General features: G+C 38.1%; 1 long non-coding RNA gene across 3 annotated transcripts; it reads right to left on the minus strand.

Moving 5' to 3' along the window:
• Window positions 1–3,210: 3,210 nt before the first annotated feature.
• Window positions 3,211–5,692, minus strand: LOC143019617 (uncharacterized). Of its 3 annotated transcripts, none has more exons than XR_012965839.1 (3): window positions 5,456–5,692; window positions 5,158–5,253; window positions 3,211–3,838 (listed from the first exon to the last, which is right to left on the minus strand). It is a non-coding gene; the product is annotated as an uncharacterized LOC143019617 (long non-coding RNA). The 3 variants fall into 3 exon arrangements; XR_012965840.1 differs by having other exon boundaries at window positions 5,154–5,249; window positions 5,456–5,691; XR_012965838.1 differs by having other exon boundaries at window positions 5,158–5,249; window positions 5,456–5,689.
• Between the last annotated feature and the right edge of the window lie 10,618 nt (window positions 5,693–16,310).

Consider the following 16,310-nt stretch of genomic DNA (forward strand, 5'->3'; position numbering starts at 1 on the left):
TTTCCTCTCTCTCTCTATCTCTCTCTCTCTCTCTCTCTCTCTCTCTCTCTCTCTCTCTCTCTCTCTCTCTCTCCCTTTCTCTTAGTTTTCATGGATTTCAGCGATAATATTTATTTTTGTGCTCTAATGGGGATGGTAAAAATAAATAAACAAACAACTGGATTACAGCATGGAGAAAAGGAACTGAATAAGGAACCTCATTATAAAGAGCACCTGGCGACTCCCTCCAAACGAGTTCGATCCTGAAAATGTCATTGTCGTACTCACATCCGGATTTTGATCAAACGAGAATTGTATGTGGGTCTTCACTTTCTTGTGTCGTTCTACGTGGCACTCACTCACACACACACGCGCGCGCGCGCACACACACACACACACACACACACACACACACACACGCGCGCGCGCGCGAATCGATGGTATAGTTCGTAGAGTTCCCGGCCGCCACTACGGTGGTCCGGGTTCGAATTGCGCCCAGGGCTGAAATAATTTCAGTATCGCTGCGCTGTGAGTCGTTACTCCATATGTCGTGGGCGGGCAGTTGGGTGTGTGTGTGTGCATGCAAGGTCACAGCACTACTCATAGATCGGCCATATATAAGTCCTCTTCCGGGAGGGAAATAACTGTCGATCACGAGTCCAACACGTGATCCAAGACCATGGTGAATCACACCCACACACTGAGTAGCAAAGAGGGTTATATGAACCATGCCAGTAAATGTAGCGACCCCCTTTGTGAACTTGGGGCGAGACCTACGTTCCCATAGAGATGAACAGAATCGTCTGGCGACAGGGAGAAAAGTGCCAACAGGTACGGAAGGAGATTACTGAGAGAAAAGTCTGTGTCCCCGTTTGTGGTTCGGACACATGGAGAGGAAATGACTCGGTCATGCTTTGTATTCGCTTCAAGATCTTTGCTCCTCCTCCCTCCCCCTCTCCCCTCTCCCCCTTCCCCCTCTCCCCCTTCCCCCTCTCTCCCACCTCCTTCTCCGGTGTTTGTAGTCCGTGAGCTTCTTAATCACTTATACGGGTTGTCTTGATTTATGTAGGCGGTTTTGGATACGGAGCAACGGACTATCCTGCCGTAAAAACGCAGAACGCATTAACTCTAAAAATTTGTTTGTTTTTTTCTCGTGATTTTGGTATCCATGGAATCGGCAGAAAGAGACGAATATTATTCTTAAGGTGGATTAATCCCGTCTTACCATTATATCGGGGTGTCAACAGGCAGACTGCATTAACTCCACATGTTTTCTACATTATTAGAATGCAAAATGCATTTACTATTTACTTAACTTTTTGTGGGAATCTAACACCACAAAGCAACAGTTCTAATGTCAATCACCGGATTTGCAAAACAGATGTAGATATAAACTGCGAAAAAAAATGGTTCGAACCCTGCTACCGGTGAGCTTGAACGAAGGGCATGGTTAAATTCCATGATACATAGTCCTCTGTAAGGGACACCGCCCTAGCCTCCTGATAGAGGGGAGATGTGGCGTAAAACAAAAATATTTTTTTTTATTAAGAAAGACTTTTTGAGGTAGAATCTTTCTACTCAAACGTGCATTGTGATTATAGTGAATAGAAAGGTGTAGATAAATGTAGGTAAGTGGAAACGATGTGTACAGTCACCAAGGATACATTTAGAATAAAATTTTAAGACTCGCCCAGTGACAATATATATATCTATATATATATATATATATATTTATATATATATATATATATATATATGTATATATATATATATATATATATATATATATATATATATATATATCTGTGTGTGTGTGTATTTTTTCTCTACCAGTTGCCTGAAAGGGAAGGAGCTTCCGCCAGGAGAAGCTTATCTGTGACTGAGATAATTACCTTTGCCCTGTGTGTTTTGACTTCCAGTTTAGAAGGTGTTGTACGAAAAGGATATTTCTTTACGAGGTGGATGCGAAGAAAAAATACGATTCGTGAAGAAACAAAGAAATATAAAGGAAAAAACGAGAGAGAACGCGAAAAGGAGAGTTGCATGACTGTGCATGAAGATAAATGTCCCATCTTTAACTGAGAGGAGATGTGCCCACTTGGGAAAAGTCTGCCAGATATTGGGGTTCGGGGTCGGGGGGAGAAGTCTTTAGGAGTCTTTGACCTTCTTGGGGGAAAGTCTTGCAAACTCCTTCACGTAAGAGTCTCATGACTAGAGTTCTCGAGTTCTTGCAGAACTTTTTTGTTTTCTTTCGTGGTTTGCGGGGCTGGTGACCTCCCCCTCCCCCGCTCCGGACTTCAACCTTGCAGGTGATCCGGAACGGGTCACATGAACGCAGGAGAGACGGTGTCCACGCTACAGCCACATCAGTGACGACATCCGGAGGAAGCTGAGATCACCACGGAAGGTTCCGAAGCGAGCAGTGGATGGGGACCATTATACAAACCTGATGAACAAGAGTTTCCGGCTGTGATTGACGACCTGTTTCAGGAAGTTCTGACAAGATAAGCGTTCCATCCCTGTCATGAGTGATATGATAGTGGTTGGATATGTAAGCGTTCAGATAACACTTCTTATCGAATGATAAGGAAATTCATAGGAAATGACGTATATTTCGCACATTTTTCTGAGTCGAATAAGTCGAAAGTACACCAACGAGTAACAAAACCTGTATAGAAAGGGGAGGGTTGCCCATTTTGCAGAAATTGTAATAAGTCGTTGCCAAAACCCTTTCGTTCTCATAATGGGATTGGTTGAGTTGAAACACGCCCCACAACATACACTAGGAAAAATAAAAAATTACATCTCGGCACCTTTAAGATGAAGAATGGTCATCCCAACCTTCCGCCGTACCTCTCGGGTATATTTGAAGGAACCTGAACCAAAACGAAATAGAGTTCATTCTTTCCTTTATTGATAACAGATTTGGCTACCTCCCTTTTAATGAGAAGAGGCGTTCATGATAGATAACAGTTGGGTCCATCTTTGGGTACTGAGGTCCAGGCATACCAATGACGGTTATGGTCGTTTTTCGTTCAAAAATATGTAAAGGTAACAAGAGATGACAGGTACAGCTAACTTCAACCGGTAGTTATTTTGTTTTCTTAAATCTAAAAAACGCCACCAATATAGAGATGTTTCATGTGGCGTCATATACAACTTCATACAGGGTGGTCCAAAAATATGTATCCATTTGTGATGAAGGATAATTTATTATTGAGAGGAACATTTTTTTTCGTAGACCTGTCTTACAGACATGTAAGTTTTGTGTGGTATAAGTTTTTTCCCAGCTCAGTAGTTTATAATGTGCTTGATCCAAGCTACTTGGCGCTGTATCCCTGTGACTACAAAGGATTACAAAGGCAAAGCATGCCGACAGGAGACCTTTTGGTCCATGACTAGGTTGGATGCGAAAAAATAATAATGATAAATAAATAAATAAATAGATAAATAACTAAATATGAAATAATAATATAAATAATAATAAATAAAAAGATAAATAACTGAATAAGAAATAATAATATAAATAATAATAAATAAAAAGATAAATAACTAAATAAGAAATAATAATATAAATAATAATAAATAAATAAAAAATCATTGAAGTTTGTGATTACCCTGTCCAACATTAGAATCTCTGTTCTAATTTTATTCTTGAGCGCAGCAATAGCTTGGGGATTGTTAGCATAGGCCAGGTCTTTTAGGCATTTCCAAAGAAGATAATCCAGAGGGGGTTAGGTCTGGAGGATGTGCAGGCCAAGGGTAGTCCGCACGACAGGAGATGAACGAGCCTGTCTTCGGGGAAGTAGGGATGGAGGTACTCGAGTGTTAAGCATTGGAACAATGTTGCTTCATCCTGCTGATATATTAAAAAAAATCACTAATAAATACTACTTTATCACAAGTGGATACATCTTTTTGGACCACCCTGTACATACTGATCATATTCAAAATCTATCTGTGTTAGTTATTGGTCTCTAAATAAGTGTGACCTTGATATTTTGGCATTTGAAGGTCCCTGAGGAAAAATATCTGTAAAGTGAAAAATTGTGTGCGAATTCTCAGAAACTGAAAATAATAAATGTTTGTCTGCAACATGAATTGAGTAAAGGTCCTCTAAATATATGTGACCTTGATTTTGACATTTTAAGGTCACTGAAGGTTGTTTAAGGTCATACTCTGATTTTTTTTTTTATCTATTTCGTTACGTAAATTTGAAATTGGGAAATAGGACAAAGAACATTTTCATTTTGGGCCGAAGTAGAATGGACAGTTAGGAAATTGAACATAAATAATTGCGAATTTTTGATGATCTATCTTGACCTAAATCCAATTACAAAAGAAGAAAAGAATAGGAATATATATATATATATATATATATATATATATATATATATATTTATGTATGTATATAGCATATATATATATATGTAGGTGTGTGTGCATGTATACACACACACACACACACACATATATATATATATATATATGTGTGTGTGTGTGTACATGCACACACACCTACATATATATACTGTATATGCTGTATATGCATACATAATATATATATATATATATATATATATATATATATATATTATATATATACAGAATGATATTTAAAAACATACGTGATCCAAAAAAAATCCTGGTAACAGCTTTCCTTTGTGGTTCCCAGAAAAAAAAAATATATATACACACACACACACACACACACACACACACACACACACACACACACACACACACACACACACACACACACACACACACACACACACATATATATATATATATATATATACATATATATATATATATATGTATATATATATATATATATATATATTATAGTATAATAACAAAAATAGAAAAGTATACAAAAGGGGGTGTGACAATAGAGAGCACATTTCACAATTTTCATGAATATAATGAATATTTTATGTCATTTGATCCTACTGTTACCGTAAAGTACAGAAAATAGAGACAAGGAACTAAAAACATCATGTAGGGATATTTATAACAGAGTTATAGTAAAATAAATAAGAGAAATGGCGAGCGGAAAAGTTGAAGATGGATTTCGTGGATTTAGACAAAGAAGATGACGTTGGACCAGATTCTTCGAACAAGTTAAAGAACAAATGTATTTTTTTTTTCTCTCAGTGGGAGACGCTTACTTACGACTTAAGGCGTCATCTTTGTCTTGTGTGTTTGAATTTCTATAGTGGGCAGGTAGAATGCCTTCTCCCTATCTCCTCTCCATCGCCCTATCCCTGGCTAGGAAATTGTACTCTTATAGGGTGGGGCACGCTTAGGACAAACATCATGGTAGAAAATGTCCACTTAATGATATGTTTTAAAAAATTGCAGTCGATAAATGGCAGACTATTTTGATGGGAAAAATCATGTCTAATGTGTATATAACAACAACAAATTCGAAGTGAAATATGGTAAAAGACAATGCATCCTGAAAATTCACCCAGACTCCTGACATGACGTCACGCGCAACGACTTGACGTCACAGCCTTGTGCGCGCGCGCGCAAGGCCAAACGTTTGATCTTTCGACCTTTCGTCAACAGTGAGATGACGACGACTATTAGTTACTCGGCAGCGCATGGAGGTCTTAATACACTTCAGGTTTCTTTGAAAAATTCCTTCGTTTCATTTGTTTGAAGCGTTTTGTGTTGCCACTTCCTGGTTGAACGCCGTAGGGAAGAAACGGGGTGAAGATATTTCTGTGTTTGTTGAGCTGAGAGCGGGACAGTTGCGCAAGAAGGAAGCAGCATTTTCCTGTGGAAGTCATGACGTTGTTGGGCTAGGCCCAAGCAATGTTTCCGGCAGTCTTAGTTCAAAACGGGATTCACCACTCATTTCTTCCTATAAAATTTATGTGTTTTATATCAACCTATTCCCTGTGCGCGATTTTAAAGAAAATTTATTTGTTTATTCCTGGCATTAGTATTATGGATTTTAGATGTGAATTTAGGAGGAATGATGTGTAAATCCTCCACCAACGCTAATCCCAAGGGTATTAAATCGCCTTGGTGTTAATATCCCAGTTTGGAATCCCTGTCTTGAGAGTACTTGAGGAAATAAGTTAGATTTAAATACACGAATGACAAAAAATGCACAGGAAACGACCCTGAGTGCGTTCAAGTGGACCAACTGAGCTTGTTCTTATCTTGCGCGCCTACGGTGCGTGTGTTTACACTGAGCGATCCTTCCGGTAATTTCCTTCTGGTGAACCTGTTTTCTTTGTGTTCGTGTCCTTAGATTTGAGGCGAAGACGGATGAAGGAAGGAGATTTGAAAGTCCGGATTATTACAAAGGTCACCTTTTCCCGCGACTGGATTCCTTTGTCTTGGAGCTGTCGATATTTATGTTCCAGCGTCCCCATTTTTATCTAATTATTTACCCATTACTTTATTTAATTGTTTATCTATTAATTTATGTATATTCAAATACTCTTATTATTATTATTATTATCATTATTATTATTATTATTATTATTATTATTATTATTATTATTATTATTATTATTATTATTATTATTATCATTATCATCATTATTATTATATTTATTTTTATGTATTAATTTTGTTTTATTTATTTATCTATTTGTTTATTTATTGTAACTGAACAGGTAACGGGTATGTATATGAAATATTATGTATAGCTTTAATAGTAACAATTGTTGTCTCAAGTTTCTCTGATTAAAAGACCGCAGCCCCGTAGTGGCTGGCAACGATCCTCGAAACCTCATATGGATCTCTCCGGAAAGAAGCTTTAGACTGCTATCCGTGTTGTGTGAGTGTAGGACTTTCTGTGTCATCGGCTAAAAGTGGGGATCAGTCGCCGGTTGGAGACCGAGTGCCAGCCTGTCGGGGCTGCACCTTAAGATGAAGGTGTTGGCAGGTTTTGAAGACGGCTACCGGGGAGATGATTCTCTCGGACGTCCTTCTCGGAGGAACCACCACGTATAGGCCCCTGTTATTGGTATAGGTACGCTACCTAGAATAATATCACTGAGACCTTGATGTATTCAGTGTCTTAATTTCACTCGCTAATGTAGATTTTGTTGCATCCGATCTAGTTCCAAAATGTCTCTTGCTGACATGCTCCTCCTTTGTAATCCTTTGTAAAGTGTTCTTAACAGTTATGGAAATCTTATCTAGAGTGACGTTGTCTTAGGGGCATGTCACACTGACCGGCACCGTCGCTGCGGCTTGTCTCCCTTATGGGTCATTAGACTCGGAAGGTCATTGATAGTATTTTAATCAAGGGTATATGGTGAGCGTTATATAAAGTTCTGGTTTTCACCAGGTGATTTTATTAAGCTAATTGAATTTGCTCATCATCTGGCCGTATAGTGTAACACCAGCATTAGTTCCGTTCCGTTTCTTGTGGGTACCACGGAGATGAATAGGTTAGGCTGGGAACTCCCATGACCTTCGGTACGCAAGATAGTGCCACACAGTATCAGACTATGACCCTATTTATATCGAGTGGGGGTGTCACGGAGCTGGAAGAAATGACCTGGCGGTAACCAGGATAAAAGTAATGAACATGAGGACATAAGAAAGAAGGAGGCTGCAAAAGACCATAAGGCCTACACGGGGCAGTTCCATGTCCATTACCACATATCATCCCCACCCATGAAATTACCAAACCTTCTGAGACCAAGCACTTTCACCTGCCGTTCGCTGGTCTGAGGCGCTCTGGACAGATGGTCTGTTGAACAGGAACTCATCTAAGATCCTAAACCTAATTCGATAGTCTCACCGTTTCCGTCTTCTTTCTAAGACCATTTGGGATCCTGCTCGACGTAGGACGTCGTAGAATCGGATGAGGGAGGATGGGTAAAGGTGTATAATGCACTCTGTGACCCCGCGAAGAAAGTAGTGATCTCGACGCTTCGATCTCAGTTGCGAAGGCACCTTCCCCCCCCCCCCAAGCACACATACACACACACACCTCCGCGCGACCTTGGCACCCCGCTCACAGTGCCATCGTCACGTGCTAGGGCGTACCGAACATTTGTCAGCGTGACGATGCATTAATGGCAAATCCACAGGAACACGAGACTCGCCTGTGACGTTGCAAGAAGGCACCCGGAAATAAGGCATTGGAAAATAAAATAATACAAAATAAATAAATAAATAAAAGTATGAATAATTGAAAGCCTCGCAAAGTCACCGCCTTGCTCTTGTTCTTACCGTTAATTATGGTGTCCATATTCATGATGATAATTTTATTCATATTGTTATTATTGGTGCTCATGTTTTCGTTGGTGATCACGTTGTTCTTGTCCTTGTTCTTGAGTGCTGCCACGATTGAAGGAAATTGCTAACTACTATCAAGTGCTTCAGAGATAAAGTGTAACCCATTAGGTCCAGAGGAAATGCCAAGATTGTGAGTAAAATCACCTAACGGCAGCCACTAATCTTCGTGGTGATAACTATACCGAGTTTACTTTCTTCCTTAATCCCAAAAGCGGGTGAGGATTGAGAGGTAAGATTTCCATCAATAAAATTCGTCTGTCTGGCTTCATCCAGGACAAAGAGCAAGAGGACAACTACAACTACAAAGGACTCCGGTCTTTGCGGTCCCAGCCAACACGAGGACTTATAAGGGAACAGAGACCTTGGTACTATAAAAAAAAAACAATTAATCGGTGGATCGAGAGGGGCGGGGTCCCGACCTTGAACGGGCTTGTTTGTCGATCGAGACCCATGTGGTTCACTAGAGCGTTGTTCCATGTCATTCCGGAGACCTCCCCCAATTCCCTCCACCCACCCTAACCTTTCCCTTGAATTGCTCTAAACGTTTCCCCCGAACTGCACTAACGTTTGTCTCTGGCTACTTTAACGTCCACTTCATCTCGTTAAGTGAAATCGAAGAGCTAAGTCCGGTACAGCTGTCGTCACCAAACTGTGTGAAAAAAAATCTCGCTTGATAATTCTCTCGAAGAATTCTCACATCCTTAGGTGCCCAACGGGAAATGACGCAGGACACTGGTCACCAAACCCGAAGTGGTTATGATCCAGATGAATGACCCACTTGCGTTCCCGTGGGTTGTGAGATGGTGTGTGTGTGTGTGTGAGATTCACCGTGGTCTTGGATCACACACACACACCAAACTCCCCGCCCACGAGTTGGAGTAACGATCCGCAGCGCAGCGATACTGAAATTATCTCAGCCCTGGGTGAAATTCGAACACGGACCGCCTTAGTGGCGGCCGGGAACTCTAACCACTACACCATCGAGTCGTGTGTGTGTGTGCGTATGTGAGAGAGAGAGAGAGAGAGATTCACAACGGTGTTGAACCACATGTTCAACTCGTAATCGGATGAGATTTCAGTGCTCATATATGCGAGGCTATTCAAATGAGTGAATTTCCATAGGATTGTAACAAAATAGTGACAAATCGGAGATTAATTTCAAAGGAGTGACACGAAAATCGCCGTTTATGAATATTTCGTATAATGTCGGTCATCATCCGTTTATGAAACCTGTTTGACATGAGTATTGAATATTGAATATAATCATCGAACAAACAAGATCATTGAACCTTCCTTCACTGCTATTTCGGTTCTTGCTTAATTTTTAACTGTGGTCCTTGCGATTTTTTATGTGACTTATTCGTTATATCACTCTTTTGATGCGGTATTTATGTCATTCCTGGTCTATGGGTAATGATGTGACCCAACACACACACACACACACACACACACACACACACACACACACACACACACACACACACACACACACACACACACACACACACACACACACACACACACACACACACACTAAAAATCCTTGCACAACAGCAGGCAAGCTGAGAGAGAGAGAGAGAGAGAGAGAGAGAAAGAGAAAGATGCCTTACTGTGTTCCGGAGATATAGTCTGACGACTGATCAACTGAAAGTATTTCATAGAAACGCAGTTGAACCAAAATTAGTTGCATTCAGTGATCCCAAGAAGTTGGAAACCTCCATTAAATTCAAATGTAGAACCCTATAGTCATAGAAATTTAATTAATTTAATTTCTAGTTGAAGGATGAGCCTATTCTTATTCTAGAGAGAGAGGTGGTGGGTTAAAAATGACATCGCGTCGGCTCGCATAGAAACGCAGTTGGACCAAAACTATTTGCATTCAGTGATCCCAAGAAGTTGGAAACCTCCATTAAATTCAAATGGAGAACCCTATAGTCTTAGAAATTTAATTAATTTAATTTCTAGTTGAAGGATGAGCCTATTCTGATTGTAGAGAGAGAATTGGTGGGCTAAAAATGACCACCGCGTCGGCTCGCACCTGCGTCGATATGACGTAACGTCTCTCTCGTTTGAAATTCGGTTGCTGTCTGGTTCATACTAGAAGGTGCTAGTCTTCTGTCAGGTCGGATACGAGGCGGACCTGTAAAGGTTGTCCTCTGAATTCACTTTTCGTATTTGATTCTCCCGTGCTATATGCTGTCACATTTGTTTTGAAATTTATATTAAACTTCATCACATTCATTCATTCATCAGATCATATCATATATCATATAATTATCTTATCATCATTTTTTGTTGTAAACTTTACTCTTTCGTGTGATTTCTTCCTCATCCTTTCTGGAAATGAACACATCATGACATACATCCCATAACTAGGTCGGATGCGAAAAAATATAATAATGATAAATAAATAAATAGATAAAAATCATAATAATATAAATAATGAATAATAGAATAAATATGTAAAGTTAAATAATAATCAAACAGGTAAATAGTAAACAATAAAAAATTATAAATAACATGATAAATGATAACCAAGCAAATAATAATAAACTAAGACGAATAAAATCGCCAGGCTGCAGTGAAAGTAAAAAGAAAGCGTGCTGGTCTTCCATTCGCTTAGTTGTGAGTTCGAATCCCGCACTCCTCTCCGATTCCCAGCAGTGACTGTTTCCTACCCCTGAAGATCTCATCATAGAGAAACGGTCGCAAATATTCAGGGCCTTCTAGCGTTAATTGGATGACCCTTGAACATGGCCATATAGGTAGTCGCTTGATTGATTTTCTTGGTGACAATTACTTAATTCAGCATGTAAAAGAGCCCACAAGATATGGAAACTTACTCGATCTTTTGATCACTAGCCGCGAAAGCATGGTAAGTGATGTAGAAGTCGGTGAATCTGTTGCAAATAGCGATCACAACTTAGTCAGATTCAAACTCCTAAACAATTTTAGAATAGATACTTGTGCTTCTAAAATACCCGATTTCAGTCAAGCTCAGTTCATAGGACTACGTCAGGAGCTTCAGCTTACAGATTGGGAGGCAAAATTAAACGAAAGGCCTGTAGATCAGATGTGGGAAATATTTCAAAATACGCTCACTAAGATGATTCAAACTTACATTCCTTTTAAGGACAGACGTCCCCCAAATCAGGCTCGCCCAAAGTGGCTCGACAAAGAAACTGAAAAAAGTATTGCTAAAAAGAGACAGGCTTATAAGAAATATAAGTGCTCGGGTGCATCTAATGACTATGAAAGTTATGTATCAATACAGAGAAATTTAAAAAAGACAATAAGAAAAAGAAAACGACAATACGAAATGAACATCGCTGATAAATCCAAAGAGAATCCCAAAGAATTCTATAGTTACATTAGAGATAAAAAGGTTGTTAGGAATCACATTGGTCCACTATTATCTGCTGACGGTCAACGTGAATATTCAAATGAAGGAATGTGTAATATCTTAAACAATTATTTTAGCTCGGTATTCGTAAACGAAACACCTCAAAGTGAATTCCAAACTGGAACCTGTGAAAAGTCTGGGGTAAACTTACTCACTACGGTAAATATAACAAAAGAAAAAATTAAAAGGTGTATAGACAAACTCAAAGTTAATAAAACACCAGGGCCTGACGGTTGGCATCCAAGAATCTTAAAGGAAATGAAAAATGAGATTGTTGTTCCATTAGAAATTATTTTCAAGAAATCCATCATATCCGGAGATGTCCCAACAGAATGGAAGCTAGCTAACGTTACTCCCATATTCAAAAAAGGTGACAAAAAGAAACCAAATAACTATAGGCCTATAAGTTTGACTTCAATCGTAGAAAAAATAATGGAAACTATCATCAGAGATGCTATCGAACATCATTTAGAAAGTAACCGTTTGATAAATGATAGCCAGCATGGTTTCAGACGGAAACGTTCTTGCGTGACTAACTTACTCAAATTCTACAACACAGTTATCTCGAATTATGACAAAAGAAACAATATAGATTTAGTATATCTAGACTTTGCAAAAGCTTTCGATACCGTCCCACACGAAAGACTACTTACTAAATTAGCTTTGCATGGAATAAATGGTAGCCTATTAGGTTGGACTAGTAATTGGTTGAATGGTCGAAAACAGAGAGTTGTTTTAAATGGAAAAACTTCTGGATGGAAAAGTGTTGCAAGTGGAGTTCCTCAGGGTTCCGTTCTTGGGCCACTTCTATTCATAGTATATATAAATGATATAGACCATGGACTAAGATCTACTGTTTCCAAATTTGCTGATGATACAAAACTGTGCGGAGTGGCAAATGATCACTCAAACCAATTAGATATTCAAGAAGATTTAGATCAATTACAGCAATGGTCTGAAAAGTGGCTAATGAAATTTAACACAAGTAAATGCAAGGTAATGCACATAGGTAAAAATAACAATAAGTACGATTACAAGTTATTTGGAAATTCGTTAACAAAAGTGGATAGTGAAAAAGATCTCTACGTAATTATCAGTAACGACCTCAAATCATCCAAGCAGTGTGTTTCAGCCTCTGAGAAAGCAAATAAGATTCTGGGACTGATTGCGCGATCTTTTGATTTCAAAAGTCCATCACTCATTAACAAGCTATATAAATCGTTAGTTCGTCCACATTTGGAATATGCTGTTTCCGTATGGTCACCGAATCTCATTAAAGACATTGACAGACTGGAAAAAGTACAACGGCGAGCCACAAAACTGATTCCAAATATCAAAAATAAATCATACGAAAATCGACTAAAGCACATGAATCTGTTTTCCCTAAAAAAGCGTAGACTCAGAGGTGACTTGATACAGATCTTTAAGATTTTAAAGGGAATTGACAACATCAAAAGTGACCAAATTTTCACATTGAATGAGAATCAGACAAGAAACAATGGTCTCAAACTGTCCGGAAATAGATTCAATTTGGAAGTAGGTAGAAATAACTTTGCCAACCGTGTAGTTAATGAATGGAATAAACTTCCTGCACAGGTAGTGCAATGTAGTTCAGTTCGAAGCTTTAAGAATCATTTAGATAAATACCTAAGTAAGATGCTGTAATGATTATAATTTATCTTATATTATTTGTTTTTGTTTTGTTATCATTTGTCTGTCTGATTTTCATTTATTATTAGTTATATATCAATTTATTATTATTTATTATTTACCTGTTTGTTTATTATTTTAACTATACCTATGCATTTATTTATGTATTTTATTTGTTATTTACATTATTATAGTTTTTATTTATTATTTTATTATTAATATGATTTTTTTTTTTTTTTGCATCCGACCTAGATATGGATCAAAAGGTCTCCTGTCGGCATGCTCCGCCTTTGTAATCCTTTGTTGTCAGCAATGGATGTGTCTTCTGTACGGGGGAGGGAGGGAGAGAGAGAGACGGGTTGGTTACATAAATGAAGATAATTCCAGTAGAACTTCTCTGATATGGTCTGTGCATACTAAGTGGAGAACCCGCAGCCCCACAGTGGATGGCAACGTTCCTCGGAACCTCCCATAGATCGTTCCAGGAAAATTTTTGTGTTATATCAACGTGGGACTGTTACTAAGTCACCTGATCTTGGTGGTATGTGGAGGAGAACAGTCTTCGGTTGTCAGCTCTCCAGGTGTGCAAAAGAAGTTGGTAAATAAAGATATCTTGGGCCCAGTCCGGGGATCGAGTGTCAGCTCCTCGGGGTTGCACATTCTGATGGGGGAGAGGTGGCATTGAGAACGGGTTTTTGAAAATGGGAAGCTTCGTTGTCTATCTTACAGGACCATCACATGGAAGCAGGTTGTCACTGGGGTCTCTCTCTCTCTCTCTCTCTCTCTCTCTCTCTCTCTCTCTCTCTCTCTCTCTCTCTCTCTCTCTCTCTCTATCTCTCTCTCTCTCTATCTCTCTCTCTCTATCTCTCTCTCTCTCTCTCTCTCTCTCTCTCTTTCATAATAACCATAAGGTGTAATGACAGTTATGTGAAAATGACTTGCTCCAACATGAAAAAATAAAAAATATTGTACAGTAAATATTTTTCTCTCTCAGTACTCGTCTAAGCAATTGTTAGCAAAATTTCTCACACTAATACACAATAGATGATAGTCCAACTTGCCCGAAGACCGTTGACAGCCACTTTGGGGCCGCGGGTTTGCTGTAAGTGACACTCGATTCAACAAATATTATTGTTGAGCAGAATTATGGACTAAGATTATTTTCTAAAATGCCATCCTTAAAATCCCTTTTCCTTATTTATTCGTTTATTCATTTTTCATTTATTTATCTGTGTATTTGTATAATTATTTATTTATTTTTCTTTTCTTTCAAGACAAGTTAACGGCAGGAGTCCACCGCTCTAAGGATAAAATGTCACAATTTGCTTATTTTAGAAAATGAGAAATTTTCTAAATACTATTTTCATACATATTAAGATATAGAAATACTTCGGAGAATTTGATAGCCTTGGCAACAGCTTCAATCTAGTCTAGTAAGTATTCTTTTTCATATTTGTATATATTATTTATCAACATTTCCAGAATTGGCGTTTATGTAATCAGATATACAGAATTTGCGAAAGACTTTATGACGAAGTTTTGAATTTACAGAATGTTACGTATTTTATACTTTAGGGGGGTACTGACCCCCCTACGGACCAGAGACACGTTTTCGTTGTTCTGTTTGGAGGCGTCTTTGTTCATAGAAGTCTAAGCCAGATTTAACTATCGCTATTCTTCGTTTTTGGGTGTTCTTAAGACTATTGTGTCAATCCTTCATACATACATACGTACATACATACAAATATACATACACACATACATACATATATATACATATATATATATGTATATATATATATATATGTGTGTGTATATATATATATATATATATATATATATATGTATATATGCATGCGTTATTAAATCAAAATTAGACAACAATAAATCAAATCTTATCTCGATACATGGGCCGATGTCTATTCCCATGATTGTGAATTTTTGTTAAGGTTAACACCCTTGTTCTTTATTTCTGTATGTCGGTAATTTTTATATTACAGATTTTCCTGAAGATGTCTCCTTGGAGACAAAACGTTGAATAAATGAATAATTTTGGTAATCTGGTTTATGCCCACCCTCCAAATGGCAGAGTACTGGTGAGAAACCTTGAGAATACCCATAAGAAGATTAACAACCTCCTTAATGCTGTCGACTTTAATAACCCATGCATACAAGAGAATCTGCTCCCTCTATATTCAAATATATATATATATATATATATATATATATATATATATATATATATATATATATATATATATATATATATATATGCATACATTCATACATACATACATACATGCATGGATACATACATACATACATACATACATACATACATACATACATACATACATACATGCATGTTGCACTCCCGTGTTTATGTAATAAGATTGAGTGGTAGAGTGGCCAAAACAGGGGAAGTTACGAACAAGTTTGTATGAATAGTCATTTTGCATATCTCAAGGAAGGTGGTGTTGAATGAGACCGTATCTCCTTTTTATATTATCTTTATTTATATTTTAACTTTAATGGCACTTTAATTTGAGTAGTGTTAGTGTACGGGGTACGGGAAGCTGGACTTAGATACTACAGACCTTATATATGGTCCTCCGTGCCGTAGTCTTAACTTATGATAAGCACAACTTGTCCACTCCACTTAGTCTCTTAGACTGACAACTCCAAACCCAGATCTAGACTTAGACTGACTTCTCTCTGTTTGATAACTAAAACGAAACATCTGAAAGGGTAACGGTGGTATTCTTAAAAAAAATCTTTCCTTACATAATATCTTATATAAATCCTTGGAAGGGAAATATTTATATAAAGAAAGAATTTTTTTTAAGAATACCACCGGAAGAATCTTACAGTGGTATTCTTAAAAAAATCCTTATATAAATCTTTCCCTTCCAAGGATTTATATAAGATTTATGTAAGGAAAAAAATGAAGAGTACCACTGTAAGGCTCCTCCTCCACGGTGGACCCCAACAGCTATGA

This window comes from Oratosquilla oratoria, chromosome 3, assembly GCF_046742065.1.
Source record: "Oratosquilla oratoria isolate Oo_2021 chromosome 3, ASM4674206v1, whole genome shotgun sequence".
NCBI classification, from domain to species: domain Eukaryota; kingdom Metazoa; phylum Arthropoda; class Malacostraca; order Stomatopoda; family Squillidae; genus Oratosquilla; species Oratosquilla oratoria.